Source organism: Cebus imitator, unplaced genomic scaffold, assembly GCF_001604975.1.
Source record: "Cebus imitator isolate Cc_AM_T3 unplaced genomic scaffold, Cebus_imitator-1.0 Scaffold359, whole genome shotgun sequence".
Classification (NCBI taxonomy): domain Eukaryota; kingdom Metazoa; phylum Chordata; class Mammalia; order Primates; family Cebidae; genus Cebus; species Cebus imitator.
The window spans coordinates 416,414-436,776 of NW_016107674.1; the positions used below are offsets into that span (position 1 = coordinate 416,414).

General features: G+C 39.4%; 1 protein-coding gene across 2 annotated transcripts in view; it reads left to right on the forward strand.

The window, feature by feature from the left end:
* BACH2 (BTB domain and CNC homolog 2) overlaps positions 1 to 20,363 on the forward strand; it is a 355,372-nt gene that overhangs the window by 198,670 nt on the left and 136,339 nt on the right. Inside the window, exon 3 of one of the 2 annotated variants that reach the window (XM_017506784.2) lies at positions 1 to 7,205. This exon is cut by the window's left edge and continues 1,126 nt beyond it. The exons of the other annotated variant lie outside the window; for it this stretch is intronic. The gene's annotated coding sequence lies outside the window, so the exon portion shown is untranslated. The remainder of the gene's footprint in view (positions 7,206 to 20,363) is intronic. 2 annotated transcript variants of the gene reach the window in all.

The window sequence follows — 20,363 nt, forward strand, 5'->3', positions numbered from 1 at the left end:
CCAGAAAGCGTGAATATGACCTACGATTTGATAATACAATGGAGTGACTATAGTCAATAACTATAAATAATAATTTTACATTTTAAAAGAAAGAGTGTAATGAGATTGTTTGTAACTCAAAGGGTACATGCTTGAAGGGATGGATACCCCATTCTCCATAATGTGCTCATTTCATATTTCTTGCCTCTATCGAAACATCTCGTGTACCCCACAAATATATACACCTACTTACTGTGTACCCACAGAAGTTAAAAATAAAAAAGCAAAATATACGTGGGAAGGGAAGCATACCTCCAATGAATAACCTAAGCCAGCAAGTCCAGGTTTTGTGAGATTTTAAGTTCTCAAGACTGACAAACTTTGCAAATCATTATGTCGTGGTTTTAGCTTTCAAACAGGCCCATTGCCTAACTGCTAAGAACAAGAACAATTTATTCCATGTTAATCGAAAAAAGTAGAAGAGTTTGAGTAAACAAATGCACACTTGGACACATGTCAGCCTACATACCAACGTACCTGTGTGCCTGTGAAAGATATATGCATTGTATATTTCTGAGCTTTGATTGTAGGAATTTTAAACAGCATTTTTTCTTTTGTTTCATTGAGTCAAGGTGAGTGTAAAAATAGTATGAGTGATACTGTCCAGGAAACATTTGAGAAATTTCTGGGGCATTTTAAATCTGTGGATAAGCACTGTGATTTATATCATTTTACTTGGATATGGTAAATGTTATCATTCAAAGTAGCACTTAGGATTTACAGTTCTCTTTTTATAACTCTCTGGAATTGAGAATAATCACTGTTAATAAAGCAATTGCCAAGCAAATATGTAATGAAAGAACAAATGTATTTCTTCAACATTAATAGAGTCAAAAATCCTGGAGATGGACTTAAATGCACAGTAGGTCTATGTTAAAGTGTTTAAAATAAAACCCACAATATCAGAAAAATAAGACAAAAAGCAGTAAGTATTAAAAGCTCTATAATGGAATTAACCCAGGGGTGCCTTCTAGGGGCAGCCCAAAGGATAATGGGACTGGGATTAGGGCTAACAGAGTTGTGAGCGATGTAATTGTTATTACTCCAGCCTCAAAAATATACTGTTCCCAGCAAGCACTAATTATTCTGCACAACATTCCTGGAAAGAAGGTGAGCAGTTTATGAGGCATCTTCATTATAAAGTGAAAGGAGAAGATTGGATCAAATGCCCCTTAGTGCCCTCTCCTGCTCTGCCACTCTGTGGATCTCAGCATTTACATATCCAGGGTTCCTATGGGATAGTCTTTGCTGTCAGTCAGTTTCCTTTCTACAGGTCAGGAAGGAAAGAAGTTGTTGGTACTCCTTAGGTGAATCAGGGCTTCAGGCTCCTGCTGGATCTTGCAGGACCTGCCTGGATCACTCCCCATATCTTTGGACAGAGCATTCAGTCACTGAATGAGTAGGGTATCTATAAAACTGAATCTGTGGGGCGGGGGGGACAGGAGGGTATGTGGGAAACTTGTGTACTTTCTGCTCAGTGTTACTGTGAACCTAAAACTGCTCTTTAAAATAAAGTTTATTAATTAAAAAAATTAAATACCAACAGTATGGCAATTCCTCAAAAAAAAAAAAATTAAACAGGATTATCAAGTGATCCAGCAAATTCCACATCTGGGTATATACCAAAAGAAGTGAAAGCAGGGATTTGAGCAGATGGATGTATGTATACCCATGTTCATAGCAGCATATTTCACAGTAGCCAGAAGTGGAAGCAACCCAGGTGTCCATCAACAGATGAATGGATAAACAAAATGTGGTATGTATTAATACATACATTGAAATATTATTCAACCTTTAAAAAGATGAAATTCTGACACATGCTACCATGTGGAGGAACCCTGAAGATGCTAAGTGAAATAAGCCAAACACAAAAAGGCAAATATTAAATATCCTTTTATATGCGGTACCCAACTGTCAGATTTACAGAGTCAGAAGGTAGAATGGTAGTTGCCAGGAAATAGGAGAATGGAAAAATTGAAAGTTGTTGTTCAGTTGATATTAAGTATCAGTTTGGAAAGATTGGAGAGTTCTGGAGATGAATGATGATGATGGTTGCACAGCAATGTTACTGTATTTGATGCCACTGAAATGCACACTTAAAAATGAGTACAATGGTAAATTTTATGTTGTATATATTTTACTATAATTTTTTGAAACTTCCTTCTAAGAATGCTATGCAGAATCACTAGCTAGTGCCTGATAGGGATGTTGCAGTTTGTGAGGGTGCAGGAAGAACAGATCACTATGTCCCTCACACCTCCGTCATCCCTGTTACCCTTTGGGCAGCCTTTAGAAGACAACAAAGGTAGCATCCACTGAAGAGTGCTTCAGTCCCAGGAAGGAGTTTCCTATCAGAGTAAGGGCACAATTGTCAGAAGCCATCAAGGGAATTTGCCTTAAACAACTGTGATCTCTACCAAAATGCCATTTACACATGTAGAAGACCTGTTTCACTGGGGAGGAGGAAAGCATGGGCTACCCACACTCCAGCAGTGGGGCTGCTCCAGTTCCTCCAGATGGGTGTTCGTAAACCAGTCTACGCACAGAGCACTGGTATGGGGAGAGTCCAGGAGCTGTGTGCCTGACTGTGGCTCCTGAAGGGTCTTAATCAGCGAAGGTGGACATGTAGACAGGAACCAGGGAATGCAGACTTGCCATAGATTCAAGCACAGTAGAAAATGAAAGCTTTGAGAGGAAATCCACAGAGGGTTGTTCTCCCACTGTAAGGCCTATGATTATTATGATGCCTGTTTTACATTCTCCAAGTGAAGCAGGATTTATCGCCCTATCACCAAATCTCTGTCCTTATGGGCATTATTGTACCCATAAGTCACAGGCAGGTTAGTGAGTGACCCATAGGCCTATGAAGAACACACAGGATGGAGTTCACTAGGTTAGTCCATTGTGCCCTACTGTTTTTGGCTTTTGCCTTTTATTCTACATTTCTAGAAATTTGGCCTTGAAGAACAATCAACAGTTTTATAAGGCCCAGTAGCCATACTTTATTAGGTCTTCTTCACTACCTTTATGCCCTTACCCTAGGGCTGACCAGCAATTAGAGTTCTTATAGAGCTGTATATAAGGATCCATGGTTTCAAAAAGCTCAGAAACTGTTGTCCTAAATTATCCTACTTTCTCCTTAAGATACCAGTATGTATATATTGTCTATTACAGAGGCCCTATAGCAGAACCATCATGTATAATTTGGCTTAAGGAAAAGGTGTAACTGAAAAGAGGTAAAATGAATTTGTTAAAGTAAAATATATATAAATTAGTCCACTCATTCTCATGCCAGACTTTCCAAACTGGCTTAGAAAGAAAATCATCATGCTTTTCACTTAGGTATTGGAAAACAGGGCAAAGGAAAAGAGGTTTCTGAGTCAGTTGCCATGGGGAGCTGCTGAGATACCAAAAAAAAAAAAAATACTGGAATTAAAGGTTTTTGTAGAAAAGAAAATTCAGGTCAGCAAGTCTAAGAGAGAGGAAAGTAAGAGCTTATTCATTTTTGACATCCACCCTAAGCTTGAGTTGAAAGGGCATGGATATGGAATCTAATCAAAATAAATTCCACCCCATGAGTTCACGGACCATAATTTTTGATAGACACACTGAAACAGATTTTCCCCAGAGAAGACCATCAAACCAGCAGCCACCTAGACAAAATGACATAAGATAAAGAAGACCAAAGACAGACCCAGCAGGATCTCCTTGTCTCCTTGTGTCATCATTCCCAGGAATCAGATGTGTCTGGTTCCAGACATTAATTTGGTGTTTACTGGTGGCTTTTATACCTGGGTCCCAACTAGCCAGAACCCTAAATTAGCTAACCTTTTTTGTACTTCCCCACCCCCTCCCTATCCCTCCCACACACCCCACCCTACCGCACACACCACACTTCCCTTTTTCAGTGATGAAGAAAACAAGATAGCTTTGGTTTTGAGTCAAGGTGGGGTGTAAACCCTGGAGGATACTTGTAGCTGATGACACTGACCTGCTGAATCATTGAGAATAGTTAGATGTTTTACAAAGAGGAAAAGAAACTGCTTTGGAAAACCTTCAACAAAAAGCATTTTCTAATTGTCAAGTTACCAGAAAAATCAAAATAATAAAAACAATCTTGTCCTCAAAAAGTCTGATCAACTGAGGTTTTGGTGTACCTATTTCCATGCTTTAATAATAATCTAAAAATGTTGACTAAAACTAGAACAATATTCCATTCATTTTTATTCTTCTTGAGAAACTGCAAGTTTTGGCTTTTACCACCTTTCCAGTGACAGAGGTTAAATGTTAAATGTTCTGTTTTATGTTAAGCAGTCTGAAAGTTTTGATATTACTTGTTTTAAAACTAATATATGATTTATGAACCTGTGTCTTTAGCTCCTATAGTCATTGGGAACCAACGGCATACTTTTGAAGCCAATTCTGTTTCTTTTTTTAAAAAAGAACCTATGATAAGATTATTTGTAGCATTCCATTTCAGAATCAGATTATGTTCACTCAAGAGATCATTGAAATTAATTTTCTTTCTCTACTAATGGTACAGAGAGGAGTGATGTTGCCAGCATGGTTATATACATTAATATATAAATCAAAAATTCCAAATGGTAATTCCCTGTGAGTCATGAGTCTCCAAATAGACTAATCTATGTTTTATTATAAAGCTACCTACTCAGTGACATCACTTGTAGCATAAATGGTTTATCAGTTTGATAGTTTCCAATCTGTTGAATTTTAAGAAATGGTTTGTGTGCTCTTTTTTGGATGCACCTGTCACTAGTGAAATGACGCCTATCTCTGAGCTCTGATTTAACCCAAGGTATTGCAGTATGTTTTTCCAAGGATGTCCCATTAGATAGATCTTGTAAAAGTGCGGCGCCTGCAGCCTTGTGGCAGCTGAAAGGTGCACAGACTGTGTGTCGTGAGGAGGAAAAGCACTTCTGCTCTTCTGCCCCAGAACAGTATTTACCAAGCTTTACAGGATAGCAAGATTTTTAGATAGAGTCCTTGCAGTGCTTAACTAGAAGCTATAATCTGTTGTTTCTAGCAGATTTTTCCTGTGTTCTTGCCTTATTTGTCATTCAGATTAGTATGCTGGTTTCTTGATTTCTTGACAGGAAGTGTCAGAAATTTATTGATGAAATGTTCTTAATTTCTAGACAGAACCAGAATCAGAAAGTAATTGCTTCCTTTTATCTAAACAGAAGTAGCTTTGTTAGCTTTCCTTATATCAAAGTGATACATTTATTCTGCATAATTTATAAAATAACAGAAAATTGAATAAAAGTAGAGATAAATTACCTATAATCTGGCTGCCCAATATAACCTACCTGTTAACTCATACTTTTGTGTATTTTTCCAGACTTTTTTCAACTGATTAACTAATTCCAAATTTACAAGCAGTACTCTGGACTGATTACATCCTACAGGCTGGTGGCACTTAGGAATGATGACTTTAAATATCATCTTATAGGACAGTGATCTCCTTGTTGCTTATTTTTCTCCCTTCTAATTTTATTAATCAGCTCTTACAAGGATAGACACCTGTGTGGACTCACCAGTATCTTTATCAGGTGGAAATTCCTATCAGCCAGTGTTTTCATTTCTACCTTCTGTCAATCAAAATGATACTGAGTGGCCCTGTAAGATCTTAGTGGGCCTCTGGAGTTATGTACAAAGTGGTTTTGGTATTAGGTCAACTGATTGTTCTGATGATTTAAAAATTAGTAATCACTGTACTATAAGTCAGTTTGCCAGAAATGGGAAAGGTTGAGTTAGCTAGATCCTCCCATTCCCCAATCACAATCCAAACACTGTGGACTCCAATCAAATTCTGATTTTATAATTTTGGTCACAAAATTTCATTCAAATATTATATGCCTTCTTGTGCTGTGAACAGAGTTTTCCTTTAACTATGCATTCTTTATCCCCCTTCAAAGATGCATCTATTCAGATTTCTATGGTGTGGTTTTATAGCTCCTTGAGGTGTGCTGGCATCCCTGTGCTTTGAATTTGGAGAGTACTAGGCCTTTGGATTAGGACGAATCCTAACACTTGGTCAAGGTTAGGAAAGGCTTTGAGTGCTGAAAGAAAACCAAGGTAAAATTTAAGAAATTGTTAAAGGACTCATCTGAGAAATGTTATAGAATTGTCATCCACAAACCTAATGTCAGTGGAATAGGAAGTATTTATTAAGCAGCTGCTAGAAGAGATTTTGTTTATACAGAAAAAGCCTGTCTTTGACATTGGTTATATCTAGGTCTGATCATCCCCTGTACAGGACTCTTAAGTTCCTTGAAAGCAGTGACTTTGAGAGCATCCCTTCATATCCTCTGTGTCCTTGCATCTAATAGGGACTCAGTGTGTATTGAATTGATATTTCTGTGGCTCTTCAGTGACAGATGAATGAATGTGCTCAATTCAGGTAACTACATTTGACCTTCTTCCTACAGCAGTTGAAGGGTGCTTGGCTAGCAGCCACAATTGTGTTGAATGCCCCGGTTGGGTACAGGTGTAGGGAAGTGGTATACAGTACTTTGATCCTCCCTTGGAGAAGGAGATGCTAATGTGGATAATGAGAATTTGGTTATCTTTAGTTTCAATTTGGCCGCCCTCCTTCACTGAGTCACAGTGCTCACTTGTTTAGTGATGGTCATGTCATTTAAGCCTGAGACTGTCCCTCAGACTGTTTATGACATTGGATCTGAATTTCCCATTACATAAACATTGAGTATTTGTCATATACATTCAAGAACACGCTAAAAGTTAGTTGGCTTTGTAGTTGACATTGAGATTAACTTTCTCTAACCTAAACCAGTGAAAACTAAAATGCTCCTCACCACATAAAAGTTTTGCTTTCGCTGTGTTCAGACCCCTCCTACCTTGTCACAGCACAGTCATTTGGAGTCTGATTTGGGGGCGGTGTGGTTGTCTCAGTGGCGTATGACCCACTTTGTGTAATACTTAATTGCCTGTGTTTTTACAACACAAGTCAGAAGTTCTGACGATAGTGGACTATCACCCAAAAAAGATTTTCTGAGACATCTCATCAGAGCTGCTCGAGTACCGCGCATCAACTGAAGACGGTGTTAGCTCTGCAGGGTGTGTGCTAACTATCAGACGATGACAGAACATTTCCTCTAGTTTCTGGATAATGAGCAGGCACACAGGTAAAGATGCCTTTCCTGGAGTTGACTCCTTTTGTTTCCTAATGATTTGATGATTTTGTTGAACTAGACTTTTAAATAGTAATTGCTCCCTGCATATGTTTGCTGATGTGGTTTGCAGAGGGCTCAGAGGAACAAGCATTTTAATTGGTATCCTGAGACTGTAATAACTTTTTTATTAAATGTCTGAAAAGATGGCAATCAAAAATAGACTCTCATCTCTGTCTTCTCTCTGCCCCTAGCAAACATCCTCTTCATCAATTTTATTTTTATTATTTGTCATCAAGATGGTTATTTCTAAATATCAGATGCTTCAATCCGCAGTGATATCCATGTGTGAATTAATGCTTGATAAGCCTCAGCCTATCAGGTGGGAAAGTGTGGTTAAGGCATATAGAAAGAAAAAATGTGCAGAAGGAATGGGGAAGCAAGGGGATACTGTGCCTTAGTAAGCGTGGTTCCATTGCAGTCTAAAAGCAGATACAAGACAAGTGCCATTGATTTAAGTTTGTCAAAATCACTCCTCACAGCCTGCTCTGTTTTAGAAATGTTTATGTTTCTGATACCACTTTTGTTAATTTGAAGAACTTTTAAAATACCATCATTGTTTCAAAACAAAATGTGGAAGATGTGGATCATCTTTCTGAACTTGCAGGAAAGTTTTTGGGTACATTTCTTTGCGGGAGATTGGCTGAGATGTGGTTCACAACAGGGTGGTGCCTGTGCCTTGTGGATCACGCTGTCTGTACACTGAATGACATACCAACTTAGAGACTTTGAAAATGCCCATTGGTAAGTCAACACTGTTTTCCCTGAAAGTCCTGAGACAGAAAAAAAAAATGAAAGTACAAACACTAACTGGAAAAAATGTCACACATTTTAGCCACTTTGCATCCCTTGTGTTAGGACGAACCCTGGGCTGGGTTTTTTACATTTGTGAAGTTGTGTGGTAGGTGGGGCAGTGTAGGTGGCCCAGAAAAAGTAGCGGTTAGAATAAGATTTTCCATTTATTGCCCTTTGTGCCTGGCTAAAAATAAGAGTCATACAAATCAGAATATGTAGTGCAAGCAAAATCACTCTGTTAATTCTGATGACTGGTTTGCCCACATCTTTGCATCTGTCTGGTAAGTGGTATATTGGGAAATAATTTGTCTCTGTTTAAATAGCAAAAGACAACCAAGTTTTTGTGTTGTTTGTCTACACACGATAGTTTATCAGCACTTTTCCCTTCTGAGGGAAGAAAGATCCACCTCATACATAAAAAAATTGTGTTGATGGAAGGAAGAAAGAAGCACGAAACCCTTGAATCTTTTTAAAAAGGCATTGCCTTATTTGAAATGCGGTTTTACAACATCCATCTTCTCGGCTGCTTGTTAGAAAGTTCATTCTTGTAAACTGATAGCACAGCAAGGCAAGGATGCCTTAATGGTATTGCCCTAGAGACTGGAAAACTTTTTGTGTGTTTGGGCCAGGGAGGGAGAAGGGATGAGGATGAGCGTACCCCTACTCTGTAGTACCTTCTGTAGACAGAGATGTTGGAGGGACAGTTAACCAAGTAAAAACTCCCCTGCACATCTGGCTGCTGAGTCGGCTGCAACCACAGTAAGTGATAATTTGTCCGTTTGTGGCTAGATGAAGCACCAAAGAGAGGCGGCGCCAGCATTCACAGGGAAATTTGTACCTTAGCGATCCCAGCAATGGTGCTGTCCCATTCCACTGACTGAGTGGCTGTGGCATTTCCAAAGAATGAGAATGTCTGCAAGTGCTCTGAGCCTTTCAGTTTAATGCACTTTATGAAATGGATGAGTCAAGAGGGCAGTCATTCCAGAAGACCCTGAAAAATGAAGACTGCAAATCACATTCCTCTGTGGCATCTCCAACTGTGGCAGACAGTGTGGTACAGTGGTTACCATGAGTTGAGAGCTTAGGGAGAAAAAAAGACTCTGGATCAAATCTTAGCATAGCTACTTGTTGACCTTGATCTGTTAACCTCTCCTAGGCCTGGGTGTCTTTATTGGAAAATGGGAACAGAAATAGTACTGCCTACCTGAATGAGAGGGTGGTCGTGAGGATTCAGTGAGATAACACATAAAGCATAAAGCTAGCACTCCACAAGGTGATGTGGGGATTATTGTCATTTGTGCAGTTGCATCATAAGATGTGTTGGAGAATTTTAGAGTATTTGGGAGTTCTCCTCTATTCTGGGAATAAAATTTTGTAATTAAATGGACAAAAGATCCACCTCTGGTTCAATGTTTCAGAATAATACAGGCATTTACAGGGTGGTTTGGTTCTTCTTAGGTAACTAATGCCATCTGGGGGATTTTTTTTATTTTACCCTTAAGTTAGCACAATGTAAGCCTCTCTTTCCTTCTAAGATTAGTGCTATGTTGAGCATATTCAGTAATTTTTACCTTCTCCCTATGTTTTTTGTTTAACCATGGATTTTCAGTTCTAACATCTGTGCATGTTAATTGTAGTACCTGCTGGTGTACATTATGAAAGAGAGTGCTAATGTTGTAATCAAGTAAGGCTTTAAATATTTCAGGTGGAAATGGGCAAATCTTCAGGAGCAATTAGCTTCCATGGTGGTGTAATTCCCCACAGAAAATATTGCATCTGTTATAATTCTGGTTACTGATCAATCTTACAGATTGACCAGATACAGACAGGCAGAAAACAATTGCTGTTGCTTTTGTTTTTATTTATTATTCTTTGCAAATTATTTTCTGTTTAATACAATGTATATCTGTCTTTCTGGAGTCCTTTTCCACCCACCAAAGTTTTGTATTATAAAGTATATTGTATATTTCACAATACAGAGTCATAATTGTGGACATAACTTTTTTGTTAGCCTTCAGGATTAGATGCGAAGAGTTCAACTCATAGTCTCCCTTCAGCCTCCTCTAAGACTTTCCTAGAATGTTGTTTCTTCATTTATCAAAGTTAAAGAGAAGTTATGACCATACGTTAACTTTGCCTCATCTGAGACCTGGCAAGAATTGATGAATTAGACCTGTCTGCTAAGGAATTAGAATATGGGACACATATAAAACAGTGGTGGCTTAATTTTCTCAACTGTTTCATTTTGCTGGGTTGTTTTTTTTTAATCCTCTTCAAAGTTTCCTTTTCTTAGTCTGTCCTACTATCTCTGTCCCAGATACAACTTGTGATTTATAACTTATGTATTAGTGTCCTCATCAGATTTTCAGTTTTTGTGTTAGGAACCGTCAGTCTGGAATAAAGACATTTCTCAGGTCAACTCTGCCAGGGAAATCTGTCTTGTATTAAAATGATTCCCTGCTTCCTCCAGTGTCTCCAGACAATGCTGCTTTCTCCACTTTTCTCTGTTAACAAAATAGAAGAATGCTTTTTAGGGCGAGCAAATCATTCTAGGTGACTTTCAAAGTTCGTGGCATTGCAGATACAGCGTCTGTTCCCTCCACACACACATATATTCCCCATTATCTTTGCCATCCTTCTTGCCCTTTGCCACAGACTAAAGCTTCTGTAAAAATCATAGGTGAGAGAAGGTGATAAATTAGACTCTGGCTGTGATTCCCTCCCACACCTTCATAAGGAATGACAGATTCTGAAATGCATCCTGTGGATACACCGTGTGCTTCTTTCTGTAAAACTGCCAGTTTTAACTTCTCTTTCATGTGCAGTTTGAGGGTACTGGCCAGGCGGGGTTCATTATTCCTTTGGTTGAATAGTGTAAAGTATTTGCAATGGAGATTTTCTCTAATGATGTATTTTAAGTATATGTCCGCATTGCTGGTTTAATGTACTCAGTCACAGAATGCTTTAAAGTTTATTGCTAATGGATGAATCCTCTGGAAAACAGGAATTTTTCAATAAGATTGACATTTGGGGTGAGAAATATAAATCTAATGAGAATATTTTAACCAAGGTTTGTAATTAGAGCTGAGTTGAGTGAATGTGTGCATGCACGCCAGAGAAGGGCACAGAGGAAGGTGAAATTGCACGCTCTCCCGTCAATGAGGGAGGAAGGCCGATGGATCAGTGTCAGGCCACAACACGATGGAGTATAAATGATACTGTCACCAAGTACTGCACAGGGTACCGAGGGAAGTGCACTCTAGTAAATTACATTACTTAGACAGACCTGAAGGCATTGTGTTGGAACAGCAGAGGGAAGCGGGGACTGTTGGCACCATGCAGAAGATATTACAGTGCAACTAGCTTCAGGGATGGAATTCACTGGTTTCCATTATACCTGCCTATTTGTATTCTCCTTCACTAATTTGTTTACAGAAAGTTACAAATGTATACATGTGAAAGAACATCATGTCTGCTTGGGGTATGGGTTACTATGGACCATAAGAGAATAAGTGTTAGTTGATTTGTATGAACTGGTCAGTGTGATTCTTTTTCTTTTATTCACAGCCAGGTGATACTAGGTGTTTGGTAAAGCTTGCCCTTATTTTTGTGAGAATCTCACATGCCTTGTGAATATTTCATCCTCATTCTCTCAGTAACACAATGCACTTCTTTTCCACACTTCCTTTACATGTCTTTAAATCTCACTGATCACTGGTTTCCCCTCATCACCTTCCATACCTGAGGGAAACAGATTGTACTGGTGCATAACGTTTCATTTTGTGAAAAAACTCAGTTAAGAAGAAAGGTGATTCCTAGAGTGGGACTTGTGAAAAACCATTTTTTTCACTTCTTCTATTTTCTTTTATTCCTCTGCAGCAAAGCGAGGCCACCCTTTTTGGGTTTATCTGTTTCTTACCATCTCTGGATCATCTCCTACCATCATCTAGATCATTGCATGTGCTTATCACCATTTTCCAGTTTGACTTCATATGCTCTTGAAAAAGCCAATAGCAGGTGCTCTGGAATTAGTCACAGTCACTTCTTAACTAGAAAGCAAGTGTCTTCTCCTGAATGGATAGAGATTCTGAAACAATATCCATTGTTTCTTAAGTATGTGTCATACTTTGTCCTTTGTGAAATAAACCTGAGAAGTATCTCTGATTATCAGTTAACAGAGAGAATACATAGGATTCTGAAAAATGTCTCCACAAGGCTTCCAAATGGCAGGTTTTTAGCAGCCTTTCTGAAACAGGGTCACAAGTAGATCACAGTGACGATAATAATATCTTGGATTTTACTTTTATTCTTTCCAAAATAATACTCTTTTGGGATCAGGGTATCGTAATTTATTTTGTAGCCATAGTTACAGTCTTATTTTATTCATCCAATCATAAAGTAGTAAAGCCAACATACTTTGAAAACCAGGTTTGAATGTGGACAGGAGAAACTTTGGTTAACAATAAGATACTTCTATTTTATGCACCTTAAAAATGCTTTTAGTTGATGATTCTAAAATAATATCTAAATGTAAAAGGCATAGTGTAAAATGTATTTGTGTTCTGTATCATCCTCAGCATAGAAAGTCTGTGCTTATAGATTTGTTTTATTCACTAAAGTCCTACAAAAGTCAGGGACTCCAAGCTGTGTGGGAAATGGGAGTCTCTTCCTAAATAAACTCACTAAAATCTCTCCCTTTTGTATTCTGTTTACTTTTATGGTAGTATGTGCCTTATATCTTATATGTTCTTTTCATCCATGACATCCACTGGAAATCGCATTTTGTTGTTTGCCACAACATTACACATGTGACTTCTCTCTTTTTCCTGCCCTTTTGATGTAGCATGCTATCAAACTATATCTTTCGAGCTGTTCTAAATTGAATCCTGGCTGAAGGGATTTAACAGCATCTAAAATGGAACTAGCATAGATTCTCTTCTATTCTGTAGAGGTTCCTTTGTTCCTGCTTACCTACCCATGTCTGTCTGTATTCTATTCTTTTTCTTACATTAAAATTGGAAAGGGAGAAAGGGGGAGCTCCTTAGGAGAAATAGGTCTGTGGAGAATTGTGAGTACTCATTCAGAAGCTATTCTTAGTTCTGAGAAATATAATGAACCTGAGCTTTGCGTCCTACTGAATCTCCCATTAATGATCCGCCATCACATCCACCCCCCACCTGATTATGTTCTCCCCAAAGGCTACTGATACTTTTTCCCTAATACTCTGAATGGAGTCTCTTCCAAGGAAAGCATGTCTTTAAAGGAATTGAGTCCTATTGCAGTAATGGTGTATTGGATGATTTTTAATTGTTCTGTTAAGTACTTCTGTATTGCATTACCATAATGTCTGCTGTAGCAGAAACTTTTCTATAGACCTTGGCTTGTCAGAAGTCAACCCCTTAATGTGAGCACTTCACTTACATTATCATTATGGTGTTTCCAACTGACAATTGCTGCCACACTGCCATAGTCCCTGAGTTCCCAGTGCTTCAGAAAAAGAGACTTTTGTTCTGGCTTGATGAGGGGAAAAATGCAAACAACAACACTAGCTCTACCACCAGAGATCCTATAAAGACAGGTTCAAATGAACAATAAAGTCATTTGTTCACATATGACATAAGGATATAAGAATTTAAACAATAAGACCTCTTGTGAAATGTGGCAAAATATGCACCGCAAACATTGTGAAGTTCTCTGTCTTGTGGAAGGCAATTTTTACATGGGCTTCAAAAAGCCATTAACTTATAAACTACCCTTTTAAAAAAGAAAAGAAAATCACTTGCCTCGCTATAGCATTAAAGCAATTTCTGTTCTAAGGAAAGCTTAAATACATTCATTTATACAAAGTGCATGCACCATAATTTATGAAAAGCACAGTACTCTATCAGGAAATGCAGCACTTCTTCCCTCCTTCACCTGAAATGGGAAATCCCTCCGTTTTTATCAAGTCCCTTTTTTCTTTGAGTAATATTGATTTCTTCAAAATGAAAGGGAAAAAATCCTTTAAATCATTTAGATTCAAGACAAAGTTTTAAGGCTTCATAATAATTCTGCTAAATACTTCTGACATGGGTGGAACATGGAGAGGAAATAATGCTGCTTTGAAGGGAAATTTTAATTGAATTTGCTTTAATGTGAACCCTATCATTTTTTGTTTTGAGCCTTAAAGGAAAACTTATTATATTTGCAAACCTCAGCAAGGCAGAAAAATGCAAAGATTTCCTTGTCCACTCATGTCAGGGTATCTGGCAACACCCTAAAATTGTTCCAGTTTTGATGCTTGAAATGTGACCTTCCAGGAAAAGTGGGAGGAGAGGAGAACATGTGTTAACTGACCAAAGGTGTTTCATTGAACTGATTTAGTATTAACCTCTAAAGGTTTTCAAGTACTTGCAGATGGATATGTACTGCATCCTTGCAGAATTCTCTTAATTGAAGAAATGTTTCATCTCGATCTCTGTTGACAGAAAAGATTGCCTACTGATAATTGCTTTGCTTAAGTGTCTGATAATATGCCAGGAATGAGAGCATTCTGTGTTAGGTCACCTTTAATTATGCATGTACCACCTGTCAGCTCTAAATCAGTACCAGATTAGATTCTCTCGGAGTCAGTTTAGGGAGGTTCAGAGGGAAAGCTGAGGTGATCTCTTTTAGAAGCAACAAAAATAGACAGTAGTAAACATGCCTTCTAACCTGCAGCTTTTTAAAGGAGCCTCATCTTCATTGTTCTTGAGCAAGAATACGCCGTTGGTACATCTAAAAAACGTTTGAAACCTCGCCCAAGCGGGGATAACTTACTGTGAAGATAGATGACTGCGAGCGAGGATGGTAGTACCTCCTCCCTCAGCACCATCTGTTGCATTTCCTTTTTGCTCCTTCTCATCGTTGTAAATGAGCCAGGGAAAAGCTCAGAAACATTTTTATAAGCTATGTGAGGACAGGAAATATGTTAACGATGTTAGATTTCATACATTTCAGGGGTTTTTTCAGTAGCGGGTTGGTTTTTTTTAGAAGGACAAGTGTGGGTTGGAAATAATGCTTGTTACCCTCTGTCAGCTTTTGGTAGTTTTATTCTCACTTTTCAGGGTTGTTTGGGACTTTCTGGTGGGATGTTTAGGGTTCTTTACTGAAGGCTCTGTTCTCTCTTCTTCTATCCTTTGATAGGATGGATTTGTGAAAGGTGTTTTTCTTTGTTCACCTGTCAGAGGTTTAAGAAAAGCCTTGAGTTATTGTGCACTTTTTACAGAGGCAGGGTTGGATGACTGAGAAGCCAAAGGCAGAGAAGGGACAGGTAAAAAGAAATAACAGATGTGTGAATTGCCATGTGGAGGGTTTCTCGAGCTTTGACCTACAAAGCTGAGGCTCCGAGCCTGTCTGCTCTCTAACCTGAGAAAACTGCCTGGATAAGAGTTTGTGACTAACAGCCTTAGAAGCAGTTTGGAAATCCTAAAATGTCTCATTTCAGCACTGCTGGCTGGAGGCATTGAAGACAAAAACAGGTCAGCTGGTGGCAGAGCAAAGACCCTGGAGCACCGTGGTCCTGAGTGACCTTTGGCTGCCTTTTGATACTTAGGGTACCATTTGCTTTTCTACCCGTAATCAAACAGTTTATTGAAATAGAGATGCAACCTCCAAAATGGAGAACAGGCCCCAAAGCTACTTATTACAGTAATACTGCCAGTACTTTGGCTGTTTGATGCTCTTTTAATCCTTACAGTAAGCAAGTTGAATAACTTTCAACTCCATACAACAGGTACTTCTTAAAACAGGAGAACATAGTACAGTTAACCCTCAACAGAGGTTTGAAGTGTGTGGGCCCACTTATGCCTGGATGTTTCCTCAATAAAAGTTACACTGAGTGTACCTGCCTCTCCTGCCTCCTTTCTACCTCCTCCACCCCTCCTGCCTCTGCCACCCCTGAGACAGCAAGACCAACCCTCTTCCTCCTCCTCCACAGTCTACTCAAAGCAAATACAATGAGGATGAAGCCCTTTGTGATGAGCCATTTTCACTTATGTGTTTTCTCTTCCTTATGATTTTCTTAATAACATTTGTTTCTCCAGCTTACTTTATTCTGGATATATAATGTAACACCCAGAATATGTGTTAATGGACTGTTTGTGTTATCAGTGAGGCTTCCAGTCAACAGCTGGCTATTAGTTAAGTTTTGGAAGAGTCAAAAGTGATACATAGATTTTCGACTGCATGGGGGATCGGTGCCCCAACCCCCTGTGTTATTCAAGGGTTTTCCCAAGCCTTAAGTGAAAAGAACATCCGAAAGTGAAGCTGAGTCAGAGAAAGCTAAAGAAAGGAATGGAAGAAAGGGCCATACTGCCATGTTCTCTCTCACCAGCTCATCTTTGCAAAATCTTTTCCAACAGCCTGGAAAGACCTTCCACTCTCCACCTGGTTTACTCTCACTTTGAGTTGTTCTTCAAGTGTCATCTCCTCCCAAGAAGGCTTCTTTGCTCCTTTCTGGCAAAATTTGCTGCCCCTCCTCTTTTATGCCATAGCCCACTGGCCACCTCCTTCACAGAATTTATTATACTGTCCTGAAAGAGCTTGGTGACTTAGCTTTCTTCTCCACAAAGTGGCTGCTGAAAAAGTTAACATTATCCTAACTGTGACAAGAGGTCTGATGCCCACAGAAGGAAGAGTCATGATTTTGTTGGACTCTGCATTACTTAGCCCACATTAGGAGTATTATACCAGTGCATTTGAAAAGGACTATAAACTGGGCATAATGGCTCATGCCTGTAATTCCAATGCTTTGGGAGGCCAAGGCAGCGGGATTACTTGAGACTGGGAGTTGGAGGCAGCAGTGAGCTATGATCATGCCGTTGCACTCCAGTATGGGCAACAGAGCAAGACTCTGACTCCCCCAAAACACAAAGGAAAGAAAAGGCAAATAAACAAACTTGAGTGCTTTATGAACAGAGCATCAGGAATGAAGAGGGTGTCAGAGACTGTCTTATAACTAGTGGTTGAAGGAACAGAGAAACATTAGCCTAGAGAAGAGGAAAACAAGGAGAGACAAAAAAGCTGCATTTAGATTATATGAAAGACATTTGTTATTCTAGAAAAAGCAGAACTAAAAGAAATTATAGGAAAGAGATTTGGGCTCAGAACAAGAATTTTCTTCCAGGTACAGCTAGCCCACAATGGAACCTGTGGCTTCTTTTATTAACAGTGAACCCCGTGTTACTAGAAGGAGAGTCATTGTCTTTTAGGACCATGTTTGGGGACTGCTGTATTATACAAGACTGGTGCGCTGTGTGGGAGCACAAACCAGATAACCCTAAGATTTTAAAGAATCAGAGTCCCCACTCCATGCAGAATCACAGTCAGGATGACTGTGGGACATCATCCCTAACCGCCATGCAGTGTCTGCTTGGCCTGGTATGCAGCACTCATCTGGCCACAGGCTACAGGATAAAGCTGGGGATGGGGTGGAAAGAAGGGAGCCAGCTACTTCCTCGAGGAGGCTGTTCAGTGAAACAGAAGGAACATTGGATCGAGTCCCAGTCCATGTGCTTCTTGGTCTCATGCTAGCTATGCGAGTGGCTCCCTCAAAGCCTGCATTTCTTGCCATGCAAAATGGAAATGATATTGTTCACTTCACAGAACTGCGTGAGGTTTAAGGAAGATGAAGGAGTCCTTTGTGGATGGCAATGTGCTGTCCGTAGATGGGTACTTGTCCAGAGCCCCTGCTCCATGACCGACAACCTCTAAACTCAGTTTTGTCACCAGTATCATGGACATAATTTCTTTCCTTACTGGTGGCTGTGAACTGGATGATTAAATAAAATGTTACATATAAAAGCTTCCAGCACTGTACCTGCCACAGAGTAGATGATAATGTTGTCAGCCTCATTCCACCCTCTGGAGCTGAGGAAGACAGTAGAGGAATGTCCTTTCTCATCTACCTCTGCCAGTCAGGCTGTTAGAAGGTTCTCTTTTACCTGCCCCCAGACCTGACCTCATGCTCATGTTACTCTCCTGCTTCCCTGTCACCTCAGCATGGAGACTTCTTCTCTACTTGTTCTTCTTCCTTCTTCTTCTCTTCCTTCCATCTCTTCCTAATACTCTTCTTTATCTCTTGCTAATTTCCCTAACCGCCTGCTTGTCTGAATTCTATAAAGGATTGTTCTAATGAGCACAAAGTTTAAAATAATATTCTCAGTAACTTCTTTTTTCAAAACAAGATGTTATATGTGGCATTTTGGGGAGGGAGCGGTGAGTCCTTTTCCATTTTCCTCTGAATTTGCAAGTCTTTTTTTCTATGTTAACATTTTCCCATTCTCGCATCCCTTGGTCTTGTAGTCATTAACTTGCCAGACACACAGCAACTGATTGTCTTCATGACGTTGCTAAAGTTAGGAGGATGTCATTCACAGGGAACTTAACCCATATATTAACTCAGACATAGCAAATTGCTAAATATATGCCTTTAAATAAAGAGCTTCGGAATGCCAATTTGATTCTCTTGTTCACATCCTCTCTCATTGAAAGAGGGTTGCTGAAACAGAAAAAGGAACGGGAAGGGGAGGAGAAACTTCAACCATTCTACTGAGTCAGAAATTGGAACACTGCCATCGGATACAGGCATCTCATCCATCCTTCCATCCATCCACTCAGTGTTCAGGAACCAGGTCCTTGTCTCAGACCCAGCAGCAAATTATAGAGCAGATACTGAAATGAGTGATAGGATCCCCACCTTCAGACTTCTTCCCATCCTAGTCTGCAACTTGAGCATCAGAAACTGTGGCTTATTCATCTGTGGATTCCCAGGAATCCTCATGGAATCTAGTTCAGTAAATGTGGGAGTAACAGCAAAAGCAGAAAGGGAAGGAAAGGAGGAAGGAAGGAAAAATAATCAAAGGAAGAAAGGAAATTGTATTCTACTTAGTGCCGGGCTGTAAACTGGTACATGCTCTAAGTGTGTGATTTAATGATTGCAGCACGAATCCAGGGAAGCATTACTGCATGTGGAAATTTGAATACAGTTTACAGGAAAGTGATGCTAATTATCCTCATCTGTGTAAAAGTCAGAACGGAAGCCACACATTCTCCAGGTGCATCCCTTAGAACATGTTGAATTTCTTCTGGTTTTTCTCCCACTGAGCTATGTTGCTTTTTACTTAATAGAATAACTTTACTGCTCCAGTCATTTCTAATTTTTAGGTCAGAAAACTGAATTTCTTCCCTTCCAAGAAAACAAAAAAACAAAACAATGTGTTTCTTCCCACCTTTTATGGAGCATGGTGTTTCTCTGGGAGCCATTGACTACTATAAAGAGCATAGCTCTTGACTCTTGGGTCAGCTCATGACTCACCAGCAGCCCTGGGCCTTGGAGTCTCCATGGGAGGTGCAGGAAGAGAAATGCTTGCCTTGTGTACCCCTCCCGCATTGTCCTGACATTCACATGAGAAGAGACATATGCAAAAGCACTTTAAAAACCAAGGTGCTAACTATATAAGGACTTTTATTGTAAAATATAAAGACATTAGCTTTATTTTTTTTTTTAATAAAGGTGGGGTTTCACCATGATGGCCAGGCTGGTCTTGAACTCCTGACCTCAGGTGATCCACCCTTCTCAGCCTCCCAAAGTGCTAGGATTACAGGCGTGAGCCACAGCGCCTGGCCTAGCTTTATTTTTAACAGTACATTTTTTTGTTTTCTAAAATCTCACATAACACTTGAGGTCATTTTGCTATGCATGGTTTCTTCAGCTGCCAAACTCTGTTTAAAAGAAACTTGTAACATATTTTAAAAAGAAACAGTTTTCTTCTTTTTATCAGTAAAGGATCTAGGCCTTTGTCTTGCTCACAAGTATACATTTGCTCTTTTATCATAAACCAATGCAAAGGTTTGTGAGCTTTCAAATGTCACTCCTCTGAGTTTCTACAATACTTTGCTTCTATCTTTACTACCCACCACACTGCCTGTGCAGGCTTGAATAAAGCCGTACCCCACCCTTAGAGTTCACCATCTTGCAGAGGATCTAAGACATCCACAAAGAACTGTAATGTAGACAGTGACAGGTGCCAATTTATTAGCTAGGTAGAGTGTGGAGTAAGGGCATACCTGGTGGAGGTTAACTAACCTTTTAAGCAGGACAAGGAGAAAAGAAAAAGCAAGACATATTTGGGCATCCTAGCATTGTGTTGCCATGCAATATGTTTGTATTTATTTTATCCTTATTATTATGTCATACGATCTTTGAGGGGACTTTCTGATTCATCACTACTATATTCAGTGGTGCCTGAGATGAGCTTACAAATTAGATCTTTCTAAATGGTTGCTTGTGAATATATT